We start from the raw sequence: 16,257 nt of genomic DNA on the forward strand, positions 1-16,257 counted from the left end.
TCTGTATATTGTTACGATTTTACTGCTTGCTAGTTTACTTTGCTAGGTTCGTATCTCTGGATTGACGAATAAAACCAAAAACTGTTTAATTCAATTCAACAACTCTTTATTTTACAACTCGTCTACACTATAACAGTTTACTCTTAGCACTGATTGATTACGTTGGCGCTGCCACGGCTTATATAGCCTCGCACTCCTCGTTGATGCCGACGTGTCCTTCTAGAATATTGCGTCTGGAAATTACAAGAACATAATGCTATACGGCGCCAAATGCAGCTAAGCAGGCAGCCGCGGCGCCAGACTCAGCAATTGTTTAAGCAGACAGCTGCGGCGCCAGACAAGACAAATGCTATCCCATATACCTACAGCTATTGTTCATAATAAGGGATGCATATAGCAATACAAATACAACTTAATACTACTTTTGTAACAATATTATTTTTTTTAATATTTGTTGTAAATAAACCTTTATTTTAATTATTTTATTTTAGTTACAATTCTCTGCATTTGCACAATAAGAAAAGGGTTGCCATGGTTATTTATTTTGAAGCGCGGCGCAGAAACGTTATAGTGAAGTGTTAGTAAGTGAAAAGTGCATAATATAAGTGAAAAAGTTATTCACAATATACAAATTATCTATGTAAAAGTTGTCAATTTTTCAACTTTAAATGCAAATATCTTTAAAACTATAAGTCAACGGCAACTATATATGTATATTTTCGTGATCTGGAGTACGTCACCTTTCCAGTAATACCCATTTTATTCCCGAAATCCGGGGATGCTATTCTAAATTTTACCCTTCATTTATATGAAAATTTCGAAGAGGGAACATATCCCATTTACACATATGCCGACGGCTTTTTCGTCTCGGTAATATGAAATTTAGTAGAGCGAGTATTAAGACGACTGTGTTATATAATGAAAATAAAGTACATTTTCAAAGTAACATTTTTCCCAAAAATTAATATTTAGTTCAATATTGTTAATTTACAGAAAAATTATGCAAATTGGGTTGGAAATGAGTGAAGTCTTAAATTTAATAAACTTGTACAAGCATAAATCAAAATATCATTCCTCATATTAAATTTATTATTTCAATTCGTATATAAAATTTATGCCACAATTATTATATAGTTGTCCAAAAACAGTTAAACAGTTCAAGAGCTCAAAACATGCGCTACATCAGCTACCTACCCGACGGCATTTCGTAATGTGATACAAACAAATTTTCAAGAGCTCAAAGCATGCGCTACATCAGCTCGAACCTACCTACCCTACGTCTTTGCGCAAATGATTATGTTATGATAACAAATGCCCACATACAGATTTGGCAATGGCAATAGCAATAGATTTGACAGTTAGTATGACATAAATTTTATCCTGTCGAGATGCCCCGTAAGAATGGTTAAAACATATTCATCTGTCAAATATTAAAATACACACGTTCTTATGGAGACAGTTATTTTGACAGCGACTACACGACTGCAGGTCGACAGTTGTCGCTCTCGCTAACTTCAATATATTCTTATATTTGCCAACGACAGTAGAATTAAAGCAGAGAACGTCTATCATAGAGAAGGTTCACGCGCGGAGATCGTAAAAATATTTTTGGCTAAATGGTCCAGTTTCACCACTGCCAGCTCGGCAGGAGAAATCTTAACATTTTCGCTTGAACAGAGCTGAGCGTGAAATAAAAATTATGCCAAAAACTATATATTGCTCTAACAGACGTATGTTCGCTCTTTTGCTTATATTTTTATACGTTTATATGCAAATCATACTTATATGTATACTTCATAACATACATATGTATGTATAAAACAAACTATCATAATATTATTAAAAAAATTAAATATACATATTACAATAGTGATAAATGTACATTAATCGGACATTTTATCATTCAAAACTTAAATGCACATGTATCATGACCATGTGTTTATGTTCGCTTTCGCGAATTCAGATCATATTATAACTTATCAATAATATAACATGTGCGCGCTGCTCATGTGTACATACATAAACATGTGCGTATGACATTGGCACACAAATAACGCATACACAACATACATACTTATATGCGTACACATGCAAATATGTGCGTATGACATTCCCACACAAATAATCCATACACAACATACATACTTATATGCGTTCACTTGTAGATATGTCACCCGCATTACAAATATTGTTCTACAAAAACAAGAATCGTTTGAAATATCAGCAGCGTCACAAGCCAATATGGCAGCCAAATAGTCGATGCCCAAATTTGTAGAAAAATACACAACAATATTTTCATTCATGAACGCAAGCGCACTTTTAACAGGCAAACTTGCTTCATTCATAAAAACAAACACCATTACATCTCCCCGAGCATGTCTTTGCCTACAAGCGTTTTTTCGCGACGGTGGCAAAAGCTAAAAATCATAATTTGAACAATTTCTGATATTTGTATGAGAAGGAAAAAGTGTCAACATAGTTTATTTGTCGATTTTCAAGTCAAGAAATGTATTAAAGAAAATGTTCAATATTCCTCTGATTTATGTGTACAGTCAATCCCGGTTAAGTAGTACTCCGCTTAAATGAAAATCATCCCTCCTAACTGCCAATATCTTGCTGCATCTCACGGTTTGTTTTTTGAAATACATTCAAACCAGTGTTTTAAGTACGACTCGGTTAAGTATCCGCAGTCGCTTATGTACCATATTAAATTTTTATTTTTAACAAACCACAAAATTTTGATTGTGGCACATAACCGGGATTGAATGTATTTTACGCGGCTTGCAAAAATCTGCGTCGATATGTATGCAAGCTCATACGTACATATATATTCATACATATTTACGCAAGTAACAATAGACGATCGTTTGCTTATTGTTTCGGCACAGCTCGGATTTTCTACCAACAACACAATGCTTTGTCGACAGATTGACCCGTTAACATGAAAGCAAAAAACGCGAGCTTCGTCATTGGTTGTCAGTGTCAAACGGAGATTTCGCATGAAGCATTGAGTGTACATATTTACATACATATGTACTGCATCTAGACAAATTTACAAACATTATCCTTATGGTCTATCATTTTTGTTTACGTGCACACATAATTATATATGAGCACATGTGCGACCGCTTGGTCTTTTAACATGATATCGAAACTTTTAATAATTAAAGCAAATATACATATGTATACTCGTACTATATATAGACGATACATAAAAACGATACCATGGCGAAAATTAGTGATTTGAAGGTGGAACAACTAAAGAGGTTGCTACGGGAAAAGCAATTAGCGACGACTGCCACGCGAGATGAGTTGTTGCAACGTCTTAGCGCATATGAGGAGTCCGAAGAGGTGGACATCCAAGAAATCAACGTCACGCAGGAGTCATCCGAGATATCAACGGTGGCACAACTGCAGCAAGAGAGAGGAAGCAGTTACGCAAAATGATGGTACAGCTACTACAAGCACAAAATAACGGCACTAGTACAGCCAGCGCGCAAGAGGTATAAACGGTAAAAAACGCAGCTTTGCTAGCGATAGCGCAGTCGCAGTTAACGGTGGTGCAGACGTTCAAAGTCACGCCGCTGACGCTATTTCAACGAGCGATGACAGCACGGTGGCAGCTAACAACAACGTTACAACACGCATTCAAAGCAACGGGAATATTTCTGCGAACAGGAATATGCGACACGCGTCAGTAAAATAAATTGCAAATTCCCTGCCTTAATCTGATCCAACGAATAACGCAAGCATTACGGTAGAGCAATTTATTGACAGAGTCGATCGAGTAGTTGAAGCATGTAGATGGGACGAGAAATTTTTATTGTTGGCTATTTATACACAACTAAGAGGAGTTGCACGTATGTGGTTGGATGCATCACCCACATTACACACAACTTGGGAAAATTTTGGTAATGCGTTACGACACGAATTTGGTTCAGACCAAGACGAGGTCAATGCAACGAGAAAGCCGAAAGAAATTGTAAAAGAATATTGTTTTCGAGTGGCGGCACTAGGTATACGTTACACACTGAGTGAGGCAGCCAACATACGCTATGCAAGAGCTGGATTAAAACACAGAGAACTCCAACAAAACATTTCAGCAATGAAGTTCACAACAATGAAGCAGATGAGAGACGACATCGAGGACTATTTCATTAATCGCGGAGGGCTAAGTGAGCCACAAGTATATCAACCAAGCAAGCGAGACTACAATAACGGAAAATATGCTGAGTCAACGAAATAAAATGATGAATTTAAAGCACAACTGAAATGCTACAATTGCAACGCACCTGGACATTTCTCCAACAAATGTCCATTGCCGCAGAAACGACATCGCTGTGTAACGTGTAACAAAGTTCATACAATCGAAGGAAATTGTGAAAAGACGACAGTAGCATTACGACGACTTGGTGCAACCAACCTTGACGAATGTTTCAAGAAATTTGTTTACATAAAAGCGCAACCGTATATCGCATTCATCGACACGGGCAGTCAATGCAGCCCATACGTCAATAGCCAAACGCATCGACGATGAAAGGTTGGTACGCAGCTCTCAAGTAATTGCTCAAGAAAAAAAATACATTATTTCTCAAGTAATTTTGACAGTTGGTTACGCATTGTGGATGATCCACATTAGAAGAGCAAGAGAGAATATATAAAGTAAACAAACTTTGTGCGTATGGATGTATGTATGTATGTGTATGGTAACACAAATATTTTCATTAAGATTTAAGGAATGTTGTTGATGATTGGTTGGTTTTATACAACATTTCAAAATGGAAAATACTTTATAATAATGATTTCAACTAATTTAGGATGAATTTGACGATTACTTCGAATTTCCCTCAAGAAACAATTGTTGATTTGATGTTTCTTCGCAAAACCAGGTTTGCCATATTCACTTTTTATTGAAAAAAAGTATTAAAAATTAGTACTAGATTTCTTGAGAGCTGCGTACTAGCACAAGTAACTTTATCGCAGGAACGTTTCTGGACCGTTTCTTAAGTGTTTTTTTATATGAATTTTTTACGTTTCTTGAGAGCTGCGTACTAAGCTAAAGCCTTAAAATGCTGCTTACAAGTAAAAGGCATTTGCGACGGGGTGCGTACGTTCACGAAGGCTATTACCATAGACATCACCATCGACGGAATCAACATCGAGACCCATCCTACATCGCTGATGACGAGTTACTAGAACAAGACGTTTTAATAGGTCAAGATGTTATCATCAATGCAAACATTAGGCTGAAAGTTGAAAATTGTCATACAATATTCGGAAGCAGACGAGCAGTACAGACGACGGTAATAACTGAGAGTAATTTCTCCAAACTAATGTTCAATTTCAGCAATGAAGCAGAACGAATAAAATGCAAAGTCTTCTGGCAAGCTATGCCGATGTTTTCTCCAGTGGACTGAAAGATATTGGCAAAACTGACGTAGTTCAAGCTAGCATCGAACTTGAGAGCAATCGCACCATATTTCAAGCGCCTTATCGTATCCCAGAACCGAAGCGTGATATTGTCAACAAGATGATTGAATAATTACTTGAGCGTGATATTATCACTAAATCGACATCCGAATACGCAAGTCCCGTGGCCTTAGTCAAGAAGCAGAGTGGAAGTGATCGGTTATGTATCGATTACCGACGAATTAATAAGATGACAAAGAAAGAAAATTTTCCAGTCCCGAATATTGAAGAACGGCTACATGAAGCAAAACGTTTTCGATACTTTTCGTCACTCGATTTGAATAGTGGGTACTATCAGATCGAAATGGCACCCGATAGTCGGAAATACACTCGGTCTACATGAGTTCAAACGCATGTCGTTTGGTCTAAAGAATGCACCAGCTGTGTTTAATAGACTCATGGCAGAAATCCAAAGACGAGTTGAGACGGGCGAAATGCTGCATTATATGGATGACATCTTAATTGGCAGCAATTCTTTCGACGAAATGTATACAAAGCTTTCTCGTATACTCCAAGTCTACGCACCTGTGGACTCACATTGAACGTTAACAAATGTGAGTTGTTCACGCAAACAATAACAATTTTGGGACATCAGCCAACTCCTGAAGGCATAAGTCCGAGCAACGTCAAAACAAACGCTATTGTAAATTTTCCACAGCCAAGAAGTGTCACTGAAGTACGCAAATTCTTAGGTCTCAGTGGCTACTTCGGAAAATTCGTCGCTGGTTATTTCATTATTTCTGAGCCGTTACGCAAATTGCTACGCAACGACATCGCATTCCCATGGGGACAACAGCAAGAGTCAGCATTCAACGAACTCAAAACCGCATTATCATCGAAACCAACCATGGTCAACTACCGCATCGAAGCCGAACACGAACTACATACAGACGCAAGCTCTATCGGCCTTGCAAGCGTTTTGTTGCAAGTCGAGAATGGACAACTTCACCCGATCTCATACTTTAGTCGCTCTACTGCAGACGACGAAAAACGTTCCCATAGCTATGAACTCGAAGCATTAGCGATTGTGGAATCATTGGAAAGATTCAAATACTACGTATACGGAAAGAAGATCAAAGTTATCACCGATTGCAACGCTTTACGAACAACGATGGAAAAACGAGAGCTTATACCACGCATTGCCCGATGGTGGTTGAGAATCAAAGAATTCGACATTGAAACGAACTCATGTGTGGGTTATGCTTTAAATAAAACCCCTGGCGGATGACGTGAGATTTCACTACGATATCCTATCCATGCTATCACCTTCTTCTGATTACGAAAGACGATGGGACGACAAATTACGTCAAATACAATGGAATAAAACCACAGGTTGTACACCATTCCGACTACTTTATGGGTATGCTCTACCTCTGCTAATGGTAGGCACCTTGCCGTGGTGCAGAGGCTTAGTCGCAAGGCATACTCGGCGCCCCCCAACCGGCATGGATAGTGCTGACTAGCACTATTCAGGCGGGTTGTCGGGAGCTGCATGCGTGCGACGACCAAGGACTACCACCTCCTAATCCAGGGTGTCATGCGACCCGTGCCCATTGGATGATTTGCAGCCAGGAGGTAAATTCGGCTGTATTTTAACGGAGCCTTCCCAACACCGGGCCGAATTGGGAAGTAACGGTGGCCTTACCGCGCCAAGGGGCTCTGGTGTGGCGGACCTTCCCGTTCCCCATATAGACCATAGACCCGACAGCTCACCTTGTTGAGCCAAGGGTCGTACGAACAAGATGAACGACCAAAAACAAAAAACAACAACAACAAAACCGGATTTGATGACGGACAAAGGGCAACGACAGAGGACAACGGTAGCGGACAAAGAGAAGGATACTGTAGCAGCGGAAGGCAAGGGGGGTCGAGGTGCCAGGCGTATGCCTAAATACTTTGACGATCTCACGCCAGAGGAGCGCTCGCTGTTCGAGGAGCACGCCAGGGAGGATGACGACGACGTGCCCTCTGGCAGCGGAGCTCACCTGGGGGGTACGCCTGGAGCTGAAGCAGTACCTAGAAACATCAGCAAATCCCCTGCCGGAGGGTGCAGTGGGTCGGCCTCTGGTGAATCGTGTCGGGCAGAGCCTGACGGCGCTAAAAGGAGAAGGAGGAGAAGGCGCAGAAGAGGTGGGCAACGCCCCCTCCCAGAAGCTGGCCAACCCGGTGGGGGTGGGGATCCGCGTAGGAGAGTAATGAGTGGCTCCACCATGAGGTGGTACCTACGCCACCTACATGATGGGAAAACCCCGGAGGAGGCGGAGGCTCTAGCCAGGAGCAAGAGCCAATGGACCAACGTCAACCCGGCGACTGGACGCGACCACAATGTGCCAGCTCGCGCGCAGGGCAGCGGCAGCGGCGGCCGTGGCCCGGTCAGCACTACGCTGTCCGTGCGGCGGGGCGACAGCAGGGCATTGCCCGCAGGCACAAGCGCCCAGGCCGAAAAACGGAAAAGCGGCCAAATCACGCCACAGGAGCCCCCACGATCCAAGAGGGTGCGGGGCACAGACGTAAAGGAAACCGGGGGCCAACAATCCGGATCGGCTCCTCACCGGGTGGAGGAGGTGCGGCGCGGATATGCGGACGCTGTCAGGGGCATCCGCATGGCTGTTCTGCCTCTCAAGTACCCGGCGGAGGCGCTAAAAACGGAGGAGCTTACCGCGCTGCAGGACATCCTCATGGACGAGGTGTGTGAAGGAGTGGACTACACGGCGTCCTTCCTGGGCATCGACTTCAGGGGAGGTATGATGCAGGTAGACTGCCATGACGAGTCGTCCGCCAACTGGCTGAAGGAGCACGCTCCAAAGCTAGGAGGCTGGACGGGCCCTGTCCTCTGTGCGAAGAGGGTGGAGGACGTGCCAATCATGCACAGTATGACAGTATTCCTCCCTCGGAGTGGGGACAGGTCCTACGAGTACGCCCTGAGTCTGGTGAGGAACCAGAACAGGGGGCTCAGTATCTCGGCCTGGTGTGTCGCCAGTAGTAAGAAAGAAAAGCTAGGCGATATGGAGGGTTAAAGGTTGAACGTGTATATTGACGACGAGTCATACAAGTACGTTCGGGCCGCGGGCTTCCGCCTGTTCTACAGGTACAGCACGGTCGTTATGCGGCCATACAAGACTGCTGACGCCGGGAACAAGGAAGCCAAGACGCCCGCGCCTCCACAGGACAAAGGCGTCGTTAGCCAGGCAGTGCCGGTATCCGCCCCGGAGGAAACGAAGATGGAAGTGGACGAGTCGTCGGAGCAGCCCTGCGGGAGCAGGACTGAACAGGCAGTGCCAGGGCCGACTACGGACGTCCCCGACGATGGCCGGAGCATGGGGCTACCCTCAACACAGGAGCTCCTAGACGGACTTGGAGACTCAATCGACAGCAGGGCGGTTGACGGCAGGGTAGAGGACCTTTCCCTCCTCGAGCCCAATTTATGATGGCTGTCAACATGGAGATTGCCCAAGTGAACCTGCATCATGCGGCGGCAGCCTCAGCTGTCATAACAAGCAGGTTCACTGCGGAAAAACTGGGCACGCTGCTGATCCAAGAGCCTTGGATCCATAAAGGAGAGGTAAAGGGCCTCAAGACGGAGGCAAACAAGGTAATCTGGGACCTCTCAAGCGAGAGGCCTAGGACGTGCATAGTGGTTAGAAGCAATATTGGTTTCTTTTGCATTTCAGAGTTTCTGACGCAAGACTTGGTGGCGGTGCAGGCTAGGGACAGTGAGGGCAAAGACTTCGTCCTAGCCTCAGCATACTTTCCGGGAGAGGCAGCAACGGCACCCCCGGAGGCGGTGGAAAGGCTGGTGGAGCACTGCAGGCTGCACAAGCTCCCGCTTATCATCGGCTGCGATGCGAACGCCCACCACACGGAATGGGGCAGCACCGACTGCAACGCGAGAGGTGAGTCCCTTTTAGAATATCTAGTAGGTAGAAATTTAGCGGTAGAGAATGTAGGGTGCGAACCCACATTCGTAACTATAAGCAGGAGGGAGGTGCTGGACATCACCCTCAGTAATGAGCCGGCAACAGGGATGGTCTCGCAGTGGAGAGTCTCAACGGAGCCTTCCCTGTCGGACCATAGAATTGCTAGGTTCGCGCTGAGGGCAGAGGTCAAGCTATTCCCTCCTAGACGCAACCCTCGAAGGACCAACTGGGGTACCTTCAAGGAGAGGCTGGACGAGGAGTTAAGGAGGAAGGGGCAGACTGACAATAGCGCCACGGGCCGAGGCATTGAGGTCAGATTGACCGCACTTAACGGGTCCATTATTAACGCGTATAACGACAGCTGCCCCTTAGTTGCACCCACAGACAGGCGCAAATGCTCTTGGTGGACACGGAAACTCGCAGACCTAAGGAAGAAAGTACGGAGGCTATTTAATAAGGCAAAACGTACAGGGGTCTGGGAGGAGTACAGGAGCAACCTGACGTTATACAATAAAGAGATCAGGTCTGCAAAACAGGCTAGCTTCAGGAGATCCTGTGAAAACGTCTCCTCCACACCAGAAGCTGCCAGGCTGCACAAAGCTCTGGCTAAAGGGAAGACGGACACAGTGCTAGCCATCAAAAAGAATGACGGGACATTCACGACCAGCGCGGAGGACAGAGCTACAGAGCTCTTGCGTGCTCACTTCCCGGAGACTGTCCCGGTTTATCGGTGTCTGCCCTCAACCGAACATAAGCCGTCCCGCACTGATTGGGCTATCGCCAAACAACTGTTTACTGCGGACTCGATGAGGTGGGCAATGGCCTCGTTCCAAAGGTTCAAGTCTCCGGGAGTGGACGGCATCTTCCCAGCGCTTCTACAACAGGGTGAGCAGATTCTGATGCCACACCTGATTAGGCTGCTGAGGGAGAGCCTGGCGCTGGCCTACATCCCTGAATCATGGAGGACAGCTGAGGTAATCTTCATACCGAAAGTGGGAAGGAAGGACTACTCGTTGGCCAAATCGTTCAGGCCGATTAGCCTAACCTCCTTCCTACTGAAAACAATGGAGAAGATAATAGATCATCATCTAAGGTCTAAGGCGCTGAGGACCGCACCCCTGCATGCAGCTCAGCATGCATACAGAGCTGGCAGATCAACCAGCACAGCTCTGTACCAGTTGACCTCCGAAATAGAGAGTTCACTGAAGAAAGGGGAAGTCATGCTATGCGCCTTCTTGGATATTGAAGGAGCTTTTGACAACACTTCTCATAGAAGTGTGGCAATGGCACTGGAAGGTAGGAATGTGGCAGCACCAGTGCGTAGATGGATAGAGGCGGTACTCCGCACCAGGATTGCTGAGACCACTGCAGGGGGCACAAAGATTCGCCTAGGCACAACAAGGGGCTGTCCGCAGGGTGGTGTACTATCGCCCTTGCTGTGGAGCCTTGTCGTGGATGACCTGTTAGCACTGCTAACCGACAACGGCATCCGCTGCCAGAGATATGCGGACGATATTGTGATCATAGCGAAAGGCAAGTTCGAGGACACTCTCTGTGACCTAGTGCAACGAGGTCTAAATCTGGCAAAGGAGTGGTGCAGGGGAGTTGATCTCAGCATCAACCCCTCGAAGGCTACCATCGTCCCATTTACAAGGCGAAGATCCCTACCCGGGCTTAGAAACCTCACACTTGGGGGGAGAGTGATTGAGATGACCAGCAAGGTTAAATATCTCGGTCTCACTCTGGATTCCACTTTGCGGTGGAAGCAGCATGTGGACCAAACCCTGGTCAAGGCGACAAAGGCTTTAATGGTGTGCAATCGGCTGGCAGGTAAATCCTGGGGTTGCAAGCCAAGGATTGTCAGGTGGTTGTATACCATGATTGTGCGACCGATCGTGACATATGGAGCGGTGTCCTGGGCCTCTGTGGCGGCACAGGCCTCGGTGGTGATGAGACTATCGAGGCTCCAACGGCTAGCATGCGTCTGCATGACGGGCGCTATGCGAACCTGCCCAACGGCGGTGCTGGAGGTCACACCGCTCCACATAGTGATCGGCCAAGTAGCCAAGCATTCACTCCTGCAAATAACGGCAGAGGGATGCGGTAAAGGAAAAATAATCTCGACCCAGAGGATGGAGGTGATAAGTGGCGGTAATCCAATTGCCCTCCTCCCGAAGGACGGGATTACAAAGACAGTTAACTTCACGAGAAAATTCAAGGTAACCCTGGGCAGCAAGAACGAGTGGAATGACTCCACTCTTGAGCTGTTGCTGAGGGACAGTACACTGAAGTGGTACACCGACGGCTCGAAGACGTCGGAAGGTATTGGTGCAGGGATCGCGGGCCCACGCACAAGGCTATCCATACCGATGGGCAGATTCCCAAGTATCTTCCAGGCCGAAGTCTTAGCAATAAGTCGGTGTACAGAGATAAACCTCCACCGCGGCTATCGTAATGAGCGGATAACCATACTCAGCGATAGCCAAGCGGCACTAAAAGCGATCTCGGCCTACGAGATCAAATCGCTGCTAGTGCAGGAGTGTAGAGAACGGCTAAACAGCCTAGCGGAATTGAATCAGGTGCACCTAGTTTGGGTACCTGGTCATAGAGGCATAGCCGGAAATGAACTGGCTGACGAGCTCGCCCGCTCTGCAGCCTCCACAAGTATGGTAGGGCCCGAACCATTTACCGGGGTGGGCCCCCATACGATAAAGGAGCTGCTCCGCAAAGAGGAAAGAGAGGGCAGAGAAGGTCATTGGCAACGGGCGCATGGCATGCGGCATGCAAAGCTGCTGATAGGGGGGTACAACCTCAAAAGGTTTAAATCAATAATCAACCTCCCAAGGATCAAGCTCAGGCTCCTGGTCGCATTCTACACCGGCCACTGCAAGTTGAAAAGGCATATGTACAACTTAGGACTTGCCTCTTGCTCTAACTGCCGGTTCTGCGACAGGGAACCTGAAACCCCGGAGCACCTGCTGATCGATTGCATTGCAGTCTGCAAACGCAGGTCTAAGGCCCTTGGAATTACATTTCCGGATAGGGATCACATCGACTCACTAGCTCCCAGCAAAATGCTAAAATTTATCGATTTGTTGGGGCTTGGTGAGTTCCTGTGAGTTAGGAGAGGGCACAATAGACCCAAGGTCGCAGTGCTTACCTCAATTAATTCTATTGTCTATTCTATTGTCTATGTGCCACGAGACATCCTGCAGAATCAACTTATCCACTTCAAGACGGTGATGATGACCTGATAAACGACACCGACCTACACCAACTACGAGTCGACACCGCTTAACGAATAAACGACGTAAGAGCACAAGCCAAGAAGCTATACGACGCAAAGCATAATGAACTGAAGACATACAACGAAGGTGATCTCGTATTGACTACAATTATATTATTCGACGAAATCGGGAGTAAATTACAATCAAATTTGATATTTTTTTGACTAATATTAAAGGCACAATTAATATGCCACAGACTAATTAAATGCTTACATCACATACAAGCACCAATCATGTGGAGTAAAGTCAGTTATCTATTTTAGGCACAAAGATTATTTTTATATTTGGTATAAGAGAGCTAGGGAAAATATTGAACCGATTTTACCCATTTTTAAAAAACAGACTAACATTTTCGGTCAAAAATCAACTGTCATAAGATGATATACATATAGTACTTCAAATATACTATTCGTGTAAAAATTTTTCGAAAGCGCCGGATAAAATTGAAACTAAAGTGGATGAATTGAAATATCGGCTCCGCGAGCTACAATTAAATTGCCCAATTATGTCAAAAGCCTCCACCAAGATACCAGCTCCATTTTTTAATGGCTAAAATAATTGTAGTAGACTTTCTAACAAATCAAAAAATAAAAATTTACATGAAGAACAAGATTATGACTTACACAAATAGGTACTTACACCGACTTTTTTGACAGGAATAGATGGAGATTATAGGACAAACAAGTTGTGGGTTATGAAGCCACAGAATATTGTAATATACACCAACCATACTTATAGGCAAAACGGTGGCTATGACAAGACAAGAGCACTTAGTGAGTGCAAGTCATCAAACAAATATTTCAAAGAGGACATATTAGGACAGTGTTAGGCCGAGATAAATTGCGAAATATGCCTTGAGGACGATTATATTGGAGAAAACGACATATCGAACTCATGGACCGAGGAACTAGAGGCAATAAGGCTAAACAACTCCTTCTAAGATACTTAACCATTTTTAATAAAAATGATTCCAAACCAGCAAAAACCAAAATTGTAGCAAATTTCATTAACATGTGATGCAAGGCGATGCAAGACCAATTAAACGCTCCTGCTACCCTTGAAAGACTTATGTACCAAATATTACAGGGATTGCACCGGAAAACATGTTTGGTATACATCGTCAATTTCATCATGTTGGATAAAACCTTCGAGAACTGGAAGAGAACGGATAGATAGCGCTGGTGTAAAGCTGAGTCCGAAGAAGTGCTTCCTTTTCAAAAAATAAATAAACTACTTAGGACTCAAAGTGACAACGGAGGGTATTTGCACAGCTAATGAATGATAGAGTAAAAGATTGGCCAACTACTAAAAATGTACATAAATTGCGAAATTTTCTTGGACTCTGTACTTATTAGCGACGATTCGCTCCAATTTATGCTGGTGTACCTAGTCACATTCATGAACTCTCGAAAAAGAAAAGAGTTTTTAAGTGGAATAACAAACAGGAAGTGGCTTTCCAAAATCTGAATAAACGGTTAAGTATTGCACCAATGTTAGCATAATCGGTCCTGTTTTATTTTGAATACGGATTCTAGTAAATTTTCAATAGGAAATGTTGTATCACAAGTCATTGATGGGCATGACAAAGTGGTTGGGTATTGCAGCCATACAAGCCAGAGAAAAATTATTGTGTAACTCGGAGGGAGCTACTGACTTGATTGAAACGCGTTAAACATCTTCCTAAGTACCTTTATGGCCTAGGATTTTGGCTGAAGACAGATCATGCACCATAAAAATGGCTTCAACAATTCAAGAACCCTGAAGAACAATTAATACGATGAATTGAGAGGCTCCAATGTTACGACTTCCCAATAAAACATCGCAAGGGTCATAGTCATGCCATATTCATCTCGCTGTCCATGTAATTTGGAATGCAGGTATTGCTCGAAAGGTGAAGCCAAAAAAGAAATTATAAATGTCCCTTTAATGACTATAAGATCAGTCTTGGATCCGAAGGAACTGAAAAATGTTAGCAAAAAGACTCAGATTTGAAATGTGCAATTTAAGCGTGTAACTGGTCAATTTCCCAACAGTATATCCATTTCAATAACGAGTATCTATCCATTTCAAAAACTATTTCAGCAAATTGTATTTATTATTAATGTGGTAACAAGATATGGCTTCTAATAGAATTACATTTTGATCAAGAGACGAATTTTGAACTTCCTCCCTCCAGGGCTACTACCCTTGAATATCAGTGTTGTTGTTGTTGTTGTTAACGGTTAGCTAATCCCCGTTAGGATGGTAAGGGTTGTTTGTGTTGTCGTCGAGGTCATCTAACGGTAGGCCCAGGAAACGTGCTGTTTCGACGGGGTCGGACCAAAGGGAGGAAGGAGTTAGATGGGTAGGGTTTGTGGGGCATGCAAAGAGGTGGCCAGTATCATGCGGGGACTCGTTGCATGCAGGACATACATTGGGTATGTCGGGGTCGATTCTGGATAAGTAGGAGTTTAACCTGCTACAGTATCCAGAACGAAGTTGCGCTATGAATATCAGTGTATAGCTATCCGGTCAGGCGATGTTGATCAACTGAATATGACCCAATTACAGGTGCGCTACTTCGTTGTGAAAGCTATTCGAGACTTGCCGATTTTAACGGACATCACGATTTTTTGCATTCCAATTTCTCCGCGGCTGTTTTAGCTAAGAAGCGCGTCTCTTTATGTCATACCAATCCCCGTTATACCCCAAAGGATCTCAATTATCCATTGCTCTGTCCATTTTTTCCGCTTGTGTTGATTTATTATTTGCCGAATCTCCAAAATGAGATCCCTTAAAAAAAATAGAATTAACGAAGAAACGGTTGTCCATAGAAATAAAGTCGAGAGGTTTCTTGAACGAGATAATTATAGGCAGATGGTCTGATGCGAGAGTTAGCATAGGTCGCCAGGTTATGCTATTATCAGACCAACGCTAACAATGTTAATATCAGGCGAGCTACTGTAGGTGTCCATAGTTATGGTAAGGAAGGAATATTCGAATCGGCCAGCTCCATTTCCCTACGATCATTTGACAGGCAGGAATGCCAAAGATCGTGATGCGCATTAAAGTAGCCTAGTATCAAACGGTTTTCACCACGAAGTAGCATATCTATATTGGGGTGATATCCTGTAGGGCAGCATGTAACTGGGGGGATGTATATATTAAATATTTCGAGCTTGACATCGCCTGACATTCTAGGGAAGTATCCCTGCGGTCGATGTCGCCGGGGGCAGATTCCTACAGCATGGGGCGACGTACGACGCACTCTACTGAGGTGTGATGCGCTAGCCAGAACACGTCGAAAAGTGACACCAACCAGTGCAGAAATTGCATTGCACTGACGTAACATTCCGACACACGGAACAGACTGTGTGAAAAAGAGTTGCCAAGTGGTTCTCGCATGAGGACTGGAGCGTGATGAAGGTTGGGGGGACTGGTCAGAATGAAAGTCATGCTACCTATTTTACACCTAACCGAAATGGAGTTTGCATGGAGCCTTTTGGTGCAGAGGCAGCAGAAAAATTCGTCCCGGCACGGGTTATCCTCAATGCTAGCACGGGTCAGGAGGATAAAGAGCACCTCAACGATGTAGTGTATGGCAT

At 44.5% G+C, this 16,257-nt stretch overlaps 1 protein-coding gene across 1 annotated transcript in view; it reads left to right on the forward strand.

Moving 5' to 3' along the window:
• The window catches only part of LOC105231168 (GTP-binding protein 1), a 261,542-nt gene that overhangs the window by 144,083 nt on the left and 101,202 nt on the right, over positions 1 to 16,257 (forward strand). The gene's annotated exons all lie outside the window — the stretch shown is intronic.

The sequence above is a fragment of the Bactrocera dorsalis genome, chromosome 3 (genome assembly GCF_023373825.1).
Source record: "Bactrocera dorsalis isolate Fly_Bdor chromosome 3, ASM2337382v1, whole genome shotgun sequence".
Classification (NCBI taxonomy): Eukaryota; Metazoa; Arthropoda; class Insecta; order Diptera; family Tephritidae; genus Bactrocera; species Bactrocera dorsalis.